Source organism: Ostrea edulis, chromosome 8, assembly GCF_947568905.1.
Source record: "Ostrea edulis chromosome 8, xbOstEdul1.1, whole genome shotgun sequence".
Lineage (NCBI taxonomy): Eukaryota > Metazoa > Mollusca > Bivalvia > Ostreida > Ostreidae > Ostrea > Ostrea edulis.
Window position 1 is genome coordinate 70,443,098 of NC_079171.1, and position 19,478 is coordinate 70,462,575.

A 19,478-nucleotide genomic window follows, 5' to 3' on the forward strand; every position below is an offset into this window, starting at 1 on the left:
CCTAATGATTGCTAATTTAATGTTTACCGTTAAACGTTATGTCTTTAATCGAGCCGTCATCGTTTTGAATGATTCCGAAAAATAATTTGCAGACAAAACGAATAAAGCTTTTGAAAGACATTGTACTTTAGCATTACATTGAAACAGTAAGCCCGATAGTTTCAGAAGTTAGACAATACACGATTTTCACGATAGACGAACAACCTGATACACGCAAAACACGATACAAGATAGACCTGATAAACGCAAAACACGATAGAAAACGGAGAACCTGATAAACGCAAACATAATACGATAGGATATAGGCACGATACGATAACATACACAAACACCATAGAACACGATGGGAATATCAAGAAAAACGTTATGGGTACTATATACATGTGAAAAAAAAAACTTATTTGGAATTTGAATTATCCGCACCATACACTAACATATTCTAAACGTTAGGTTTATAAGAACTGTATGTTCGGCCTTGATATCTCACTGGATAGAACACTTGCCTAGTAATGTTAACTAGATAGAACACTTGCCTAGTAATGTTCACTGGGTAGAACACTTGCCTAGTAATGCTCACTGGGTAGAACACTTGCCTAGTAATGTTCACTGGGTAGAACACTTGCCTAGTAATATTCACTGGATATAACACTTGTCTAGTAATATTCACTGGATAGAACACTTGCCTAGTAATGTTCACTGGATATAACACTTGCATAGTAATGTTCACTGGATAGAAATCTTGCCTAGTAATGTTCACTGGATAGAACACTTGCATAGTAATGTTCACTGGATAGAACACTTGTCTAGTAATGTTCACTAGATAGAACACTAGCCTAGTAATGTTCACTGGATAGAACACTTGCCTAGTAATGTTCACTAGATAGAACACTTGCCTAGTAATGTTCACTGGATAGAACACTTGCCTAATAATGTTCACTGGATAGAACACTTGCCTAGTAATGTTCACTAGATAGAACACTAGCCTAGTAATGTTCACTGGATAGAACACTTGTCTAGTAATGCTGACTGGATAGAACATTTGCCTAGTAATGTTCACTGGATAGAACACTTGCCTAGTAATGTTCACTGGATAGAACACTTGCCTAGTAATGTTCACTGGATAGAACACTTGTCTAGTAATGCTGACTGGATAGAAACATTGCCTAGTAATGTTCACTGGATAGAACACTTGCATAGTAATGTTCACTGGATAGAACACTTGTCTAGTAATGTTCACTAGATAGAACACTAGCCTAGTAATGTTCACTGGGTAGAACACCTGCCTAGTAATGTTCACTGGATAGAACACTTGTCTAGTAATGCTAACTGGACAGAACACTTGCCTAGTAATGTTCACTGGATAGAACACTAGCCTAGTAATGTTTACTGGATAGAACACTTGCCTAGTAATGTTCACTGGATAGAACACTTGCCTAGTAATGTTCACTGGATAGAACACATGCCTAGTAATGTTCACAGGATAGAACACTTGCCTAGTAATGTTCACTGGATAGAACACTTGCCTAGTAATGTTCACTGGATAGAACACTTGCCTAGTAATGTTCACTGGATAGAACACTTGCCTAGTAATGCAGGGGTTTGTCTTTGTTCGATCCCTTGCCCGCTAGTGTATGTCGTCATGTATGCATTACAATATGTACGAGTCTAAAAAGAATATACCTATGTTATTGTTTTAGATAGATCACCATTAAAAGTTGTTGGAACTTATGTATCCAATACATCAATAGGGATCTTATTGTTAAATAATCTACAGTCAAAGTAATGTTTCATTTCAAAAAGCGATCTTGGGTAACAGTTTCAGCATTTGTTACGTTGAGAAAAATTCTGACTCAAAGTACGAAACTATATTTCCCACCAACCTTCAAAACGTGATTCTTAAGTGTTCTTTGTTGAATTTAAGTTGTTGATGCCGTGCCCTGACACTAGTTGATGTTGTCACATCAATGTGCTGGATAATAATTATGTTCTTTGTCAAACTCTACACATCTAGTCGTACATCGTCACTGCTTTTCAGGTTCTGTTTGAACGACAAGATTTGTTCCACTTTCTATGTATGGGCGCAATTTCAACTGTTGTGAAATTGTGTACATCCGTGTTAGCCTAATTTAATATTTCTTTATTTCTTATAGAAGTTATGGTATTGATCACATTTTGTTATATTCACCTTTCATTGATAACGTATTCATATTTACTTAAGAGCGTTTATAGACACAAAGGCAAGAGGTTCATGAGTAATATCGCTCACTTCAGTCACCTTGGCCAATATCTAAATATTTTTCATATATATTTGCAAGTAAAACATTGGACCCTATTGTGACCCCAACCTTCCCCCGGGAACCATGAGTTTTACAAACTTGAAACTGCAATATGTCAGGAAGCTTTCATGTAATTATAAGCTTTGTATGCCTAATTGTTCTTGAGAAGATTTTAAAGATTATCTCTATATTGATATGCAAAATGTTGATCCACTATGTGGCCCAATCCTACCCCTAGGAGTCATGGTTGGAATATACTTGAATCTTCATTATGTCAGGAAGTTTTCATATAGATTTGTACTTTTCTAGTCGAATGGTTCTTAAAAAGGTTTTACCCGAGATGGCATATTTTAACAAACATAAATTTGCCCTATGTGAAGATGTTCTCATACAAATATTAACTATTCTGGCCAATTTTTTTAAAGACGATTTTTAAATAACCCAACACTATTTTGCATTTTTGTAATCGTCTCCCCTTTGAAGGGAGAGGTGAACCTACATTTGAACAAACTTGAAAGCCCTTCATTCAAGGATGTCCTGTGCTATGTTTGCTTTAAATATGTCCAATGGTTCTGAAGAAGATGATGAAAACGTGAAAAGGTTTGCAATGACATTGACGACGAGGACACATATCAGACAAATTTTGATCAGAAAAGCAAAACAATTACAAGTCAAATATATTTATTTGAAAATACAATGCAGGATGAAGATAACGAATATTGATCAATCTCATAACTCATATAAGCAATATAAAATATATTATGGGCAAATACGGACCCCTGGACACATCAGAGTTGGGATCATGTGCCTAGGATTATTTCATTTAATTTCATTTAATTTTAGTTTGTCCGATGGTTTAGCACTTTACAACACAGTCAACTGATTCCACAGAGGCGAATTATTGATTAGTTACATTAAAATAGTATATTATAGCTTGGAAATGAAAGGAAAGAGGGGCAGATATAAATGTACCTTCATGCATCCTATAAAAAGACTGATATATAAAAATAAATTACTGTTTGTATTATAGGATGGTTGATAAATGTAACAAACATTATCTCGCTTGTCTAAAAAAAAAATGGCATATTATAAATGGGTTCAAGCCCAGTATTCCGACGGTCCGATAGTCCGACGGGCCGGAAGTCCGACGGTCTGATAGTCCGATGAGCCGGTAGTCCGACGGTCCCATAGTCCGACGGGCCGGTAGTCCGACGGTCCGATAGTCCGACGGTTCAATATTCCGACGGTCCGATAGTCCGACATGTTGACCATCACCAAAAATGTTAATTAATATGTTAAAATGTATTCATGTCAGGCATTATTTTAAGGAAATTACCAGAAACCGCCAAAATCGACACGGCCTGATTATAAATCAGACAATCAATTTCTGACCAAAATCATTCAAGTGTGAACTTACAGCGGCGTAGAAAGGCCATATATAAATATATTATTCGTTCGGACGAATTAGCTATTTGTTCGCACGAAATAGAAAATCGTTCGGACAAATTAGCCATTTCTTCGGACGAATTGGCTATTTGTTCGGACAAATTAGTAATTCGTTCGGACGAATTAGCTATTTGTTCGGACGAATTAGCAATTTGTTCGGACGAATTTGTTATTAGCTATAAGGCAACGCCAATGCCGTAGTTAAATACCGTAAAATGTTGGTAGGAGAGCACAAAACTTAGATTGGAACACATGCTAAGATGGGATTCAATTCCAAAATCATAAACGTCATGAAGATGGCGACAGTAACCTACATAATCACCCCCAACTCCTGAAATAACAAGCTAAAAATGGTAGGAATCCCTACACCCTGCTCAGTCTAAAAAGTTTGAAGTAGGCCTCAAGTCCCCCCCCCCCCCCCCCCCCATCCACGGGCAAAAGTTTATTAAATGAAAATTTTCTGTATAACGGGGCATAACACAATCAATAAGGAAATCAATTTTTGTATGGAATGACAATAATGCAATTATGCGCCAATCAGAGCATATCTAAGTTTTTCAACGGAAATCTGTATATCCGAATTTTATACCACTTTTATGGTATACCTTTCTTTATAGCAAATAACAATTTAAAAAAAAAAAAATTCTTGCACTAGAATTAAGGGGAGGATGTTATAAAACATTTGATATAAAGATGAGGATCTCGTTTGGGGTCCCAGAAGTGTAAGGAGGGAACACATACATACTCTTGTCTCCACTCCCTACTTTTGAAAGTGTTAAGGGGACACGAGCAGGCGTGTGGCATCGTTTTTGAAAGGGGGAAGCTGGGGGCGAGCCAGAAAGGATCAGTGAGAGGGGGGGGGGGGGGGGGGCAGCCGAACCAAAAAGAGTTTTAACATGTAAAAAAGAAGAAAGGACATTTTTTTTAAAAAGTGGGAAGGGATCAGCCCCCCCCCCCTCTGTTGCTACGTCCCTGACGAGTATCCGCTGTCAGCCCTCCCTACAAGCCTATGGATATCTGTATATATGTATACCAACATGTATCTACATAGCTCTCTATAAAGACACGATGAAAATGTTCCTTAAATTCAGCATACATACATACAGACAGACAGACACACACACACACACACACACACACACACACACACACACACACACACACACACACACACACACACACACACACACACATACGTGTAACGCGTGTCAAATGAACACCTTAACTCCCCACCTGCAACTGAACACTTCTACAGTTATTGGTATTTTAGTACGAAAATTTACTATTTGGTACTAAAAACAACATAGAAGACATTGCTGCGGTCGAAATTTGTGAAATATAGTTTTATTCACTCCTTGAATTTTTGCTTATCAAGTGAACACTTTCCTTTACACACTGTCAATTGAACACTTTCCTTTACACACAGGCAATTGAACACTTTTCTTTACACACGGTCAATTGAACACTTTCCTGTACACACAGGCAATTGAACACTTTCTTTACACACGGTCAATTGAACACTTTCCTTTACACACAGGCAATTGAACACTTTCCTTTACACACAGGGGATTGAACACTTTCTTTTACACACCGTCAATTGAACACTTTCCTTTACACACGGTCAATTGAACACTTTCCTTTACACACAGGCAATTGAACACTCTGAAACACGCGGCCAGTTAAACACTCTGATACACACGGGCAATCAAACACTTTGAAACATCCAAACAATCATTCTCACCACGCTAAATACATAAGGCCAATCTCTAAAACTTACAAAAAAGTGTGAAACGATTACATAAATGGAAATTGGGATGGGATAGACAGGGAATCCACACATTTCGTTGAAATTATCGCCTTAAGAAAATCAACAACTACAAAAAGGGGGGGGGGTAGTATTGATTGGATGATTGATTGCTTATATAATTTACGTCCCGTCGAGAATATTTTATTCATATTGAGACGTAACCAGCTTTAAGCGGAGTACCTATCCTAAGTATCCATAGGGTTCAAGGTCGTAGCAGTGAGGGTTCTTTGAAATATCGTGCGAACACCTACTACATGTACGACCAGGGATCTACGTTTATAAGGTCACATCTAAAAGATCCGTGATTCTCACTTCTAAATGTCGAGTGTTTGGCGAAGGAGCAATCACTACCAATTTCAACGTCTTAAAATTGGGTTTACGGATGAACGGTGCTTGAACTCACGACCTCCCGGTTATGAAGCGAACTCTCTACCATTGAGCTACCGCGACCGGTCGGGGGAGGGGTAGTAGTGTCCATAATGATAACTTTAATTGTAATAATAACTTATAATAATTATCATTATATATATATATAATATATATATAAAGCACTAAATAATCACAACTAGGTACTGAAAATTTTCGCCCCAGCCCGGGGTCGAACCAGCGACGTACGGCACCCACCGCCAAGCAAGATTGTCAAACCAGTGCGTAAGTCCACGCGGCCACAACGACTTCCCTGATATATATATATATATATATATATATATATATATATATATATATATATATACATATAGTATATATATATATATATATTATATATATATATATATATATATATATATATATATATATATATATATATATATATATATATATATATATATATATATATATATATACTATATGCATAAATATTAAAAATCAAACCATACTTTTTACGATTTAGGTTCTTATCAGCAACTAGAATGTATACGTTCTCTGTACATAATGCTTTTCGAAAAGTATGGTTCGATTTTTAATATTTATGCATATAGTATATATATATATATATATATATATATATATATATATATATATATATATATATATATATATATATATACTTCTATGATTATAGACTCCCTCGTTTGTCAATACATGCTGTACGGGCCAGACTCGGTAGTAATTCAACTAAAAAGTATGATAAATAAAATCAAAATTCTGTATAATGCAGTGCCTAAAAGATCTAAAACAAGTATTAATAATTATATACATTTTTTGTATTACTTTTAAGTTTTTTGTTGACTTTTGATATAGATCAAAATTAGATATCTTTGTAAAAAAAAAAAATGTTACGCGATATCTTAATTCCACTCCAAAAGGTAACATTTTCATGAACATTCTGTGTAAATGTAACTACATAGATGTGGCCTTACAGAAAACTTTAATCAAACGTTGCAAAAACCATAAATTGTTTGAAAATCCGGTGTATAACACCAGTTTATATAACTTCAGAATCAGGATTTGCTCCAGATTCCTTCATATACTGTTACAAAAATATCTACATGTTTATGATATGTACATGGAAATTATGTCAATTTTGACTATCATCTCACTTTGAAATATGAGGACAAAATTGTAATAGAAAACCCCCAAAAATCACGATTTTCCTTCATCTTAGATATTTTTGTTTAGAGATTTAGTGCTTTAGGCACTCATTACGTCCTTCCCTTGGATAAATCCTGGTTTCGCTCCCGCCACATGCCAACAACTAAATATCCGCTAAACGTGTTGGACCCCCCCCCCCCTCCCACTAAACACGTCTGAAACACACTGAGGACAGGGATGACCAAATTCAAGGGAATATATTACTTTCTGTTTTTGTTCAAAAACTGGACGTGTCCTCTCATGACTTTTGTAATACAAATTCACCAGGATGATTTTTAAAATCTTAATGTTTTACATAAGCTCAAATAATTGAAGTCCAATAATATCCATGTGGTGGAAATATTGCTTGCAAAAATTAATTTAGAGCTCTGTATGAATGACTTGATTATCTCTTTTAATTCAATAGATCTTTTTAATTATATATACAGGGCTATTTCATAAGTAATTAATACGCACATCGTTGTTTTGTTTTTAAAAAGAGAGCAACAATTTAATTAAAGAAATCATTCATTCAGTTGTGGATATGTCGAATTAATTAAGGATTATATCTCAATTAGATAATTACTCTCACTAACATAATTATTGCACGCATCAATTTAATTAATGATATCATTAATTCAATAGAAGAGAGCAATAATCCATTTATTGCGCACATTAAGTGATGTTAGCATTAATGAATTATTGCTCTCTTCAATTGAATTGTAGCATGCATTAATTCTATTGTTGGTATCATTAAATTATAATTCATTTGAGGAGAGCAACAATTAAATTATTGTGTGCATCAATTCAGCGGAATAAATAATGATATCAATAATTCAATTCAAATGAAGATATCATTAATTATTTGAAGAGATCTTTGATTGCAATGTTGCGTGCATGAAATGAATTAATAATATCTTCAAATAATTAAAGAAATCTTCAAATATCTGAGTTTGTTATTTTGGCGCTCCATAGATCTAAAACTATTCCTAGTGGATTCCAGTGCTTTCTGACTCAAGACATCATACCAGTTCTTGCCACAAATGAATCTCACCATACAAGTGATCTAGCCACCTCTCTTTTAATCTCTTCATAGTATTCATATACATAAGAGGATTTTTCTCCTTGAAAAGGTGATATTTAAAAATTTGTCACTCTTTAAGGAATTGTATGATCCCCTAATAGTATGTACATGTACCATGGTAATTTCTGAACTGTTCGGTGAAAATGTTGACAATCAAGAATCAGTCACTGGTTATTCATGTGAAATTTAGCTATCTCATATGAATAAACTCTTGATTATTTTACTACAATGTACCATATTAACCAATTTCGGAAATAATTCCTTATTTGTCTTAAATTTTAATTTGATATAAAGATCGAGCAAACTGGAACAATAAACCAAAGTTCACATTGAACACCAGTGAGGCAATCATATACAAATATCAAATTCATATATTATAGAATTCATTAAGATATTTGAATTATTCTAATCTTTTAATGTTTTATGGTAGCAATGAAAACAGCAGGTCTTTTATTCTCAGTCATATATTTTATTATATAACAGGGGATATTACATGTACAATTAGTAAATATATATACATCATATATGTAATTGCATGTGCGAAAAAAATGTATACATACATACATAAGTAATTCAACCACAGACATATCCATAAATTTACATTTAATACATTGAATATGTCCTTTGATTAAATAATCAACAAAGATGGATCCATATGATAATACATGTATTTGTAAAAGAAAAAAAGGAGTTCCATTTCTCATACAAATGATATAGGTAGAAATATCAAAATCAACAAGAGGCCCATGGGCCACATCGCTCACCTGAGTCATCTTGGCCCTGCTGTTTTGATTTTTAAATGCTATTTTATCAATCTTTATTCTCATGAATAATGTGACCCAAACCTAGCTCTAAAGAACATACCATTACTAAAATGAAATCATATAAGACAAAGATATGACTAGCATGATATTGCTGTTCTGGATAAGACCAAGGTAAAAAGTCGTAGGTCTTGGTATGATATGAAAGACCTTGCCATAAGTAATCAATATACAAAACATAAAAGCCCTATCTAAAATAGTCCTGGATATACTTAATACGTTATACTTTCTTAAAAGTATGTCAAACTCAGAGTTCAGGGTCACAAGGTCAAATAACATAATATGATTGATTGTTTTAACTGTTTTCCGCCACACTCAACAATTTTTCAGTTATCTGGTGGTGCCCAGTTTTTATTGGTGGAAGAGAGAACCCAGATACAATGTACCTGGGAAGAGACCACCGACCTTCCGAGAGTAAACTGGGAAACTTTCTCAATTACCGGTGCGAGCAGGATTCGAACCCGCGCCAACCAGAGGTGATATTATGAATTTCTTATGATAAAACCTTTCATCTTGTTGAGGAGCCTAGTCTGATCCCTTACACCCCATTTCAATAGTTAAGCGTAAAAACAGACTGGTGGGGATGGGGACCAAACTTAAGAAAGCTGTGAGATTAGTTCAATATTCAAACCTACAGTATTTGAATAATAAGTATTTAACCCAACTGGGATGATTTCATCCAAAATATTTCACTAAAAATATTTGTGAGGATATTAGTTCACACAGACATTATGTTTCAAAATGAGTATGAGTATGGAAATGAACTGGGGTTCAAATTGACTGGCTACTTAACATGGCTACATCAACAAAGAAATTGAAATCACTTGAAGCTGTTTTGGGGTTATATGTGGGTTTAGAAAATATTTGAAAGTATGTTTGGAAACAAGTATAGTGGGAAAATATGTTGGGAATTACTTAATATTAAATTCATGAGACAGCGATGCAGGAATGCAGTGATAGAGGGACTTAAACATGCACTTTTTTTCTCTGCCATAAATTGAAGTTTTTTTTATAAGGGGTTCATCTGAAGCTCTCTTTTCAAAGAGCTACGGTTCTGCATCTAGTTTTTGAGGAGAAGATTTTAAAAGATTTTCCTTGTATATATTTCACATGTAAAACTTAAATCCCCTATGTGACCCCCACCCTACCCCTGTGAGCTTTTTACAAACTTGAATATGCAATATATATGAATGTAAAACTTTGATTCTCTATTGTGACCCCACCCTAACCCCAGAGACCATGATTTGCACAAAACAGGAACCTTTCGTGTGAATTCAACTTTCCTGGTCCAGTGGTTCTTGAAAAGGTTTTTTAAATGACCCCACCCTATTTTTGCATTTCTATGATTATTTCCTTTTTGAAGGGTGCATGACCCTTTATATGAACAAACTTGAATACCCTTTATCTATTGATGATGCATACCAAGTTTGATTGAAACTGGCCCAGTGGTTCACTCTGGAGAAGAAAATGAAAATGTGAAAAGTTTATAAACAGACAGACGACAGGTAAAGGTGATCAGAAAAGCTCACTTGAGCCTTTGGCTTAGGTGAGCCAAAAAAGTATACAAACATGTTTAATGTTAAACTTGTTTGTTTTATTGCTAAACAGCTCCATTGCCAGCATCTACCCTTACTGAGCTTCCAGTGTCAGACCTTGATATCAATCATCATCACTCATTTTGACTATCCAGGCCAAATTAATCTTTTTGCAAGGGTGAGGCCTGGCTGTCCTGTCGAGGTTGAAGTTTGTACTTCCACACTTGGCGACCCAGTGGATTGATCCTATCCAATCCTGTAAACTCTAGGTCTTGTTCTAGGATCTCATCCCATGTCAGCTTTGGTCTACCTATGAAGTTCTTTTCTGTTGATAACGATGCATAACATTCTGACAAATCTGCAAAAATATTTAGAGAAGTGATTAGTAAAAGGTCTTCATAGAAATAGCAATAAATGTATAAATAGATAAAAATCATAATTTCTATTTCTACAAAGTAAATGTTTATCAAATGATCAGCTGTAAATTACCTAGGCTGTGTCAAGCTGAATGAGCTAGTTTGTGCAGAACGAACAAAAATTACACCAAACACAGCGACACCTTTTGGAAATTTTATTTTTACAAACTTGAATCTGCACTACAGAGCTGTATGTCAGGAAGCTTTCATGTAAATGTAAACTGCTCTGGCCTAATGGTTCTTGAAAATTCTCTATACTTATTTGAATGTAAAACTTTGATCTCCTATTGTGGCCTCGGCCAACCTTCCCTGGGATGCATGATTATGACAAACTTGAATCTGCACTATTTCAGGAAGCCTTTACGTAAATTTGTATTTTACTGGCCTTGTTATTTTCCTACTTCTTGTGAAGATTTTCCCTATATATTTGTACATGTAAAACTTTGATCACCTAGTGTGGCCCTATTCTACCCCAGGGGGTCATGATTTGAACAAACTTCAATCTACACTTGTTCGGAAGCTTTCATGTAACTTTCACATCATCTGGCCCATTGGTTCTTTAGAAGAAGATTTTTAAATGACCCCACCCTAATTTTGCAATTCTGTAATTAGATCTTCCCTTTGAAAGGGGGTGTGGCCCTTTATTTGAACAAACTTGAAAGCCCTTCACCAAGGATGCTTTTTGTCAAGTTAGGTTGAAATTGGCCCAGTGGTTCTTGAGAAGAAGTCAGAAATGTGAAAGTTTACAGACAGACGGACAACAGGGAAAAAGAATGTTCAACTTCAGTGTTACATGAAAATGTACTTCAAAATCACTCAACAACAATTATAATATTGCTGTATGGAAATTTTCTGTCCAAAGAAAACAATGTAAAAAAAATGATGTAATCTACACTCTACAGCAACATGTGAGAATAATGAACGTGAAATATATATTCTGAAAAAAAAAAACAAGAGATGTTTGTAAAACACATATGCCCCCCATGGTGCAAAATTGAAAAGGGTTATACACACACCTCATTTAATTGATAGTATTATCATCAATTCAAAATATTGAGCAGACAATATCTTCCTATGTCAAGAGTGAATTGACCATGTGACCTAAAATTCAATAGGGGTCATCTACTCCTTATGCTGTACCAGTGTACCAAGTTTGGTACGTGTCAATCAAACAAATAATTCTTAAAATATAGGAGACAATATATTACTATGTCCAGTTCAACTTTTGACTTTTGACCTCAAAATCAATATGGGTCATCCTCTCCTAAAGATGTACCAGTGTACTAAGTTTGATGTCTGTCAAGTAAAAGGGTTATCAAGATATTGAGTGGACAGTATATTACTATGTCCAGTTTGACCCTTGACCTTTGACCATGTGACCTTAAAATCAATAAGAGTCATCTTCTCCTGAATATACACCAGTGTACTATTTAAAGTTTGATGTCTGTCAAGCAAAGGGTTCTGAAGATATTGAGCAGACAGTATATTTCAATGTCCAGGTTGACCCTTGATCTTTAAACATGTGACCTCAAAATCAATAGGGATCATCTTCTCCTGAAGATGTACCAGTGTACCAAGTTTGATGTCTGTCAAGCAAAGGGTTCTCCAGATATTGAACGGACAGTATATTCCTATGTCCAGTTTGACCCTTGACCTTTGACCATGTGACCTCAAAATCAATAGGGGTCATCTTCTTCTTAGGATGTACCAGTGTGCCAAGTTTGATGTCTTTCAAGCAAAGGGTTCTCAAGATATTGAGCGGACATTATATTCCTATGTCCAGAGTATATTGACCCTTGACCTTTTGACCTGAAAAACAAGAAGGATCCTCTTCTACTCATAACTAACCAGGGTTTGACACTAAGGCACGTCCGACCGACCGAGTCTACTAAATGATAGGTCCGGTCGGGTAAAATGTCGATTTACTAGTCCGACTGGTCATGTTGATAAAATAAACAAGAAACTTTATTTTAAACCATAAGATATCTTATTTTTAACTTTAAAAAATAACTGTAAAGAGTTTGCGAGCAATTTTGAACCGCGTGATGACAAAATCTCTATTTTTAGTTCGAATACATAGTCGCTGTCGGAAGTGATGTTTTACGACATTTACTCTTTGTTAATGGGTGTAAAGTTATATTTCGGATAAATATATATAAACTGAATTTATTTTCATTTGAAAAAAACCCCAGTTTATTTTAATTGAATATAAGAAAGTGTCTATCACAGGGATCGAAATTAACTTTTTTCACCACTAGCAAATTTTAGCTAGTGGATTATTTTCCAACTAGCAAAATTGAGCTTTTACTAGCATTTTTCAATCGATTACTGTTTTACATGAATTTAAGAAAACAAGCATGTCTCTTTATCAAAATTTTGGGAAAATCTTTTAAAATCTCCTTTAAAGTGCAATAATAAAAATAAGATTGCGAATTCTTTCATTTAAAATTCAATGAATTATCAGACAACATACATGGTGCGGGTCATATGGTACACTTGTGCGGCGTACTCGCTGTCCAGAGATCTACCACCTATTAACAGCATCATGTGGATTGAAATCTTGAAGACTGTTTGCGCCAATTTAAATTATATGTTCAAAACTTTTGGAAATTTCATCTAAAAAAATTCTAGTTGAAAAGAAAACCCCGCGAACTCGAAGTGTTTGACTATAGAGTACAGAAGGACACCGCGTGAAATGGTGACACACTGTCATGTGTTGTTTTATATAGACACGGACGAGATCAATATGCTTGCTATTTAAATCAGACGTCTCTGAGACATCCGAAGTGTGTATAAAGTAGGCCATCGACTGAGATGACCTTGGCCTTAGGTATTTATTCGATCCACGTTTACTTTTTCAATACTTGTATATTCATTCTGTAAAGAGTTTCTATGCACAAGACAAAATTATTGTAAACTTCAAAGTACAGCCAATAAACCGAGGAAATCCGGGAAAAAGATTGGGGTTTTTTCACTCGCAAAAAGTTGCGATCACTTGTGATTTTTTACTTGCAAATTCAATTTTTAACTCGCATTTAGCGAGTATTTCCCCTTAATTTCGTTGCCTGTATCAAATGAATAAATTAAATCGTAAATAGCCATTTTTCGTTGTTGACACATGTGCGGGAATGTCTCGACTTCTCGTCCTCAAGGAAGGATGTTCCGAGAAAAAAAAAGGAGTAGATTGGGAAGTTTGAAAATAAAAGCACCAAATTGAATGACGAGACTAAAGATGTTTTTGAGACAATTAAGTATGTTTTAGTTTAAACTTAACGTTTGTCATTTGAATTAAGTACTTAAATATGGAGAAACCATCAGGGTTTCTTTTCTCTGGAAAGTTGGTCAGGGCTAGTGGATGTAAGGTCAGGTCTAGTAAATATTATTTGAAGTAGCCCGACTGGTCTAGTGCTCAAGAAAGTAAATGTCAAACCCTGCTAACCCACATATGAAATATCATTATCATCAAGTGAATGGTTCTCAAGATATTGAGCGGACAACACATGGTCTACAGACCGACCGACAGACCGACCAACAGGTGCAAAACAATATGCCCCCTCTTTTTCAAAGGGGGGCATAAAAATAAACTCCAACCACCTGTCCATTTTTATTTCCAAACAAAGATGAAAATCTAAAAAATAATTTTATGACTAGGCCAAAATAAAAAATGTGTTTGTTTCAGGTCGCTTGCCCGACCCTAAATATATCCACCGACCCTATTAATTTTTTTTCAATTTTCCGATTTCAATTCATCGATATACGAACTATTACCCGAAATGCCAAGACATCTATAATTGTAATATTAAAACTTCATCACATACTGTGTATTTTGTCATTTAAACATTGTGCTCTGAACCCATTTTTTATCTGTTAAACACATTATATTACAACTTTAACTATAAAATTTTCATTGATTCGAAGGCACTTATTTATTTTTATAAAAAAAAATATTTAAAAAAAAAAATAAAATAAACCTACCTACCAACCCTTTTTTTAAAAATCAGAGGCGACCTAAAACAAACATTTTTTTTTTTTGGCCCTATGTGGCCTAAAATATTTTGTATACTTACTAATTTCAAAACTCGAAAGGAAATGTTATCCATGTGAAGCCATCTTGCTCTGTTCATCCTCTGGGGAAGACAATTAATTCTTTGATTTTGCAGTTTGTGTCATGACTACACCATGATATCTTCTAATCTCGTCATACTATCAGAAAGTAATTTTGGCAGTTGGCAAGTGTATCAATGGTGTTACTTCTTCATGATCAGATCTTCTATACTGTGTCATATTCAGCATAAAGTAACAATTAAGGGCTATCATCTAGTTCTGAGGTACTGAGGAAGGGCTGTTTTTCTCAACACATAGCCTTTCTTCTGGTATTCTTAGGGATACTTTATTCATCTTTTAATTACATTTCCTTCTTGGAGATTAAAAGTTGAAGACCACTGAAAGAAAAAGAAGTGATTTAATGAATTCCATGTAGTTTATCGAATGTGCTGACCAGAATATTATCTAACTGTAGCCCCCCCACCCCCCCCACCCCCCCACCACCACCAAGCATGCAATGTCATACATGTATCTGAAATCAATACTTATAAAAATTAATTAAAATTAAAATCTTCAAATATACAATCTTGTTACACATCTCCTATATTTTTCACTTACGATAACTCTGAATTTTTAATAAGTGCGTCCTTTTGTCCACAAACTTTTAATAACCCCTCATAAACAATTTACAAATATGATATCAGAAATAATAATCTAAAAAATTATCCTGTTGTTCATAGATGCATGCCATCAACATTAAGAGTATAACAAATAACAAAAGCTCTCCTGACATTGTGCCATTCTGAAAGAAATGAGGTGCTTATACCCCCAAAGGCAGGGGGGTAACCCAGAATTGTGTCTAGAGAGCGGAATAATATATTTATGGAATTAACCAAAAAATTAGTAATAATTTTTTTTAGCTATGAATTCATGTTAAATGAAGTGCACCGTCATGGCACATGATACGCCCGTCACATATTGTTAAAAGTATAGATAGTACCCATTAAAACATTTTTTTTTCATATCACCTTAATTAAATGTCACAGTGACCTTAAAGTAGGATGCGACACACCTTCTACCTAAGATGCATTAGTTGACCATTTTTGGTGATTCTAGGTCTAATAGTTTTCAAGTTATGAGCCGGACAAGTTTTTGCCATATATGGCCATATCTTCTTAATGAAAAGTCACAGTGACCTGGTTTTAATGTGCGACACACCTTCTACCCAAGATGTATCTACAGACAAAGTTTGATGATTCTAGGCCTTGTAGTATTTAAGTTACGAGTCGGACACGAAAAAGCTAACAGACGGACGGACAGACACGCCATACCATAATACGTCCCGTCTTAAGACGGGCGTATAAAAATTGGTCATGGTAGCTCAGTGGTAACACAGTCTTCGACATTAACCAGTGGCCTGATGCCCGAGGCCAGTAAAATCGGGATCGGGCTTCTTAAAATATTAAACCCTGGAGTCCGATGGGCCTGTAAATGTTTTCTTATATGTTCTGTATATATTACAAATAAAGCGTGAGATTGACTCAGACTAAATGTCATGACTTAGTAGTCAAATTTCGCATAGAAAAATTATCAACCATGCTGCCTTTTCTGAAGTATAGGGAGGGGGCTCGTCCGGGAAATTCAAAACAACCCAAGCGTATTTCACAATCACAACCATCCGATAAAAAAAACCCAAAAAAAAACTGTCGTACGAGGAGAAAAAAACGAAAATTCATGCCCCATTGGACCGAGGGCAGTGTTCAAAATTAACCATAGACCGAGTATATGTCAAATGGCACTGGTCTATGCCAACTGTAATTGAGATAGACCAAATTGTCTATGCCAATTTTCTAGATTTAAAGCAATAAAGTTATCCAAGAGGGCCTTGCATGGTCAGTCGACGTCTGATAAACATTATGAGGAAAGGATGATATTACAGAAATGGAAAGAAAATACACTTTCTAAGTATATTAGAAGTAAATGAAAATGTTTTAAATTTGTGTTATTATTTTTTCAATGTTGTGGTCTATGTCAATTCGATGAGGTCTAAGTCATCTTATTTTGGCATAGACCTGTGGTCTATACCAAGTTTTAAACCAATTTCGAACACTGCGAGGGTAGGCCTTGGCTAACATTTAAAAAATGTTTTGTACGTGGTGTATACAAAACAGAGTTGAACATGAGCTGCTGATGTATCTGCGAGATTAATCAGTCTATGCGAAAGACATCGGACCGTCGGACCTGACCGATGTGCAGTGCCTCAGGTCCGATGCATCATTTTTTACACCGGATCGGAATGTCAGATGTCTCAATGTCCGGTTTTGAGCTTTACTATCTTGATGCGGAGTTTGTTATAAGTAAAAAAAATAGCACACATCCAAATACGTAAATGAATTGATTAAAACCGCATGGACTGTCTAAAGTATTATACGGGAAGGATTCCTGGAATAGTATTACTAGTATAATAAATAAGATCCCCTTGGTTTTGCATTTTGACGTGTTTCACTTTTTTACATTAGGTTTTTCGGTCTGACAAAATTTGGTTCGGTCCGGTGTGTTCATTGATTACACTGGACCGAATGTCCTGTGTGGTCCAAAAACTTTCGCATATACTGGATTAATATGTTGAAAAATAATATAATCCTTTTAATGTCAGTTGTTCTTTAACTATGATCATCTTGACCTGTATTTTCCTACAGTAAAAGAACTGTGCATAGAGTAGAATCAGCAAATAACAAGAGATCAAATTAGAAAATAAACATTTTGGGCCTGCAAAATATTGTTCGGGCTTGCACAATTATTATACTGGGAGGCCCGAAGGGCCTGTGCTTTACAAAGTTTTTCGTGAAGACTGGTAACAGGATCAAGAAATCATGGTTTCGAGCCATGCTTGTACTTTATTTAGGGTGAAAATGTAGATAGTGAGGTGAATGCTCCATCATCATATTTAGCATTCAAAAGAGAAAGTTGCTGGTCTTTCAGATGAGACCTTTAAACACCACATGCATGCGTCTAAATGTGTGGCACTTCATACTACTGAAATATTCTCTACAGGTATTATACTAAAATCAAACATACACATACATGTATATTCATATATATGTTAAAAATCTTAATTATCATTTTAGAATTTTCTTCTTCTGACAACATGATGCGCAAGTACATAAATGGAAGCTATGCCACTATATGTCATGACACTGTACAGCTTGATCAGTTGATACATCACATAAACAGTCACAGATGTAAACAATCAAGAAAAACTCAGTACACAACATCACCCCTTAATTTTGAATTGTAGCTGAAGATCATTCTGCCAAGATCGAAATGCAGCTTGGTAATGATTAGCGAGGATTATATTATTCTTAAAAAGTAGATTGAAATCAAAAGTTAACTGCCAAAGTTATCAGGAGACAATAATCCATACATGGTTCGAATTTCCTCCACTGCCACCTAAAGTGCACGTGTAAACAACGCGTGTGACATGCACCACACCCCGACAGGCTACATTGTAAACAAGTAAAATGCATTCAGAGTAATAGTTTTACATATGATATTCTGTTTGGTTTATAGTCTTAGTAGCTACATACCTATGTGGTACACCTGTACCATGTGCGTACTGCAAACAGTGCGGCGTAATGTACATTTGCATCCTCGGGGATTTCAACCCGGACAAAGTGGAACATGCCAATCCGAATACATAATATCTTTCGTTTTTATATTTGCATTTTATTTATTTATCTATTTATGTCATGGCGTTGGGAAAAAAACTTCAAAGTAGGGAGACAGATGAAAAGGGGGATACGGTCCAATCATCCAAAAAAAAGTCCCGTGTGGAGGGGTGGGGGTGGGGTTGATTCCTAAGGACTTGGCGCATATCTATTTGTTTTTAAATGTGAAATTCTATCCAAAATCAATATGAATTTTTAGTATACAGAGTACATTAACTGCAAAGATTAAATTTTAGAAAAAACCCCAAACAGTTCACGTACTAGATATATCACTTTCATCATCGGAATGTTCAGTAACTCGGGTACTCTGTCGCTTGTACATAACACGATCGGTATGAAACACCATTTAATCAGTCTATCTAATAAAAAACTCATTGTTAATATGCAAAAATTTTCTTTCAACCATGTTTACTTACCTCAGATGGGCCAACTTCTTTCCCTGGAAAACTCCATTATGATGACATCACAAATTACGTCATTCAAAACAGAGCATGCGCACTTCGAAAGTGTGTAAGCCATGCTCGCAAGGAAAAAAGATGGACGAGTGCTAAATCTTTACACACCTGTTACACACATCTCATAAATCCTGTTAAGTAAACACTTCAGGATTTTGATGGTAGATGAACTATTTAATGATTTTATGCTGATTTTTATAAAAATCCAACTGAACACCACCATTTTCGTGTTCCTTTGACCGACCCCGTGTTGATTTACACGTGTGCCTTCTTATTCACTGGTTCAATTGACAG

At 35.2% G+C, this 19,478-nt stretch overlaps 1 long non-coding RNA gene across 1 annotated transcript; it reads right to left on the minus strand.

The window, feature by feature from the left end:
• Window positions 1-10,556: 10,556 nt before the first annotated feature.
• On the minus strand, window positions 10,557-18,671 carry LOC130049288 (uncharacterized). Its single transcript, XR_008797793.1, has 3 exons — window positions 18,589-18,671; window positions 15,025-15,399; window positions 10,557-10,899 (listed from the first exon to the last, which is right to left on the minus strand). It is a non-coding gene; the product is annotated as an uncharacterized LOC130049288 (long non-coding RNA).
• Between the last annotated feature and the right edge of the window lie 807 nt (window positions 18,672-19,478).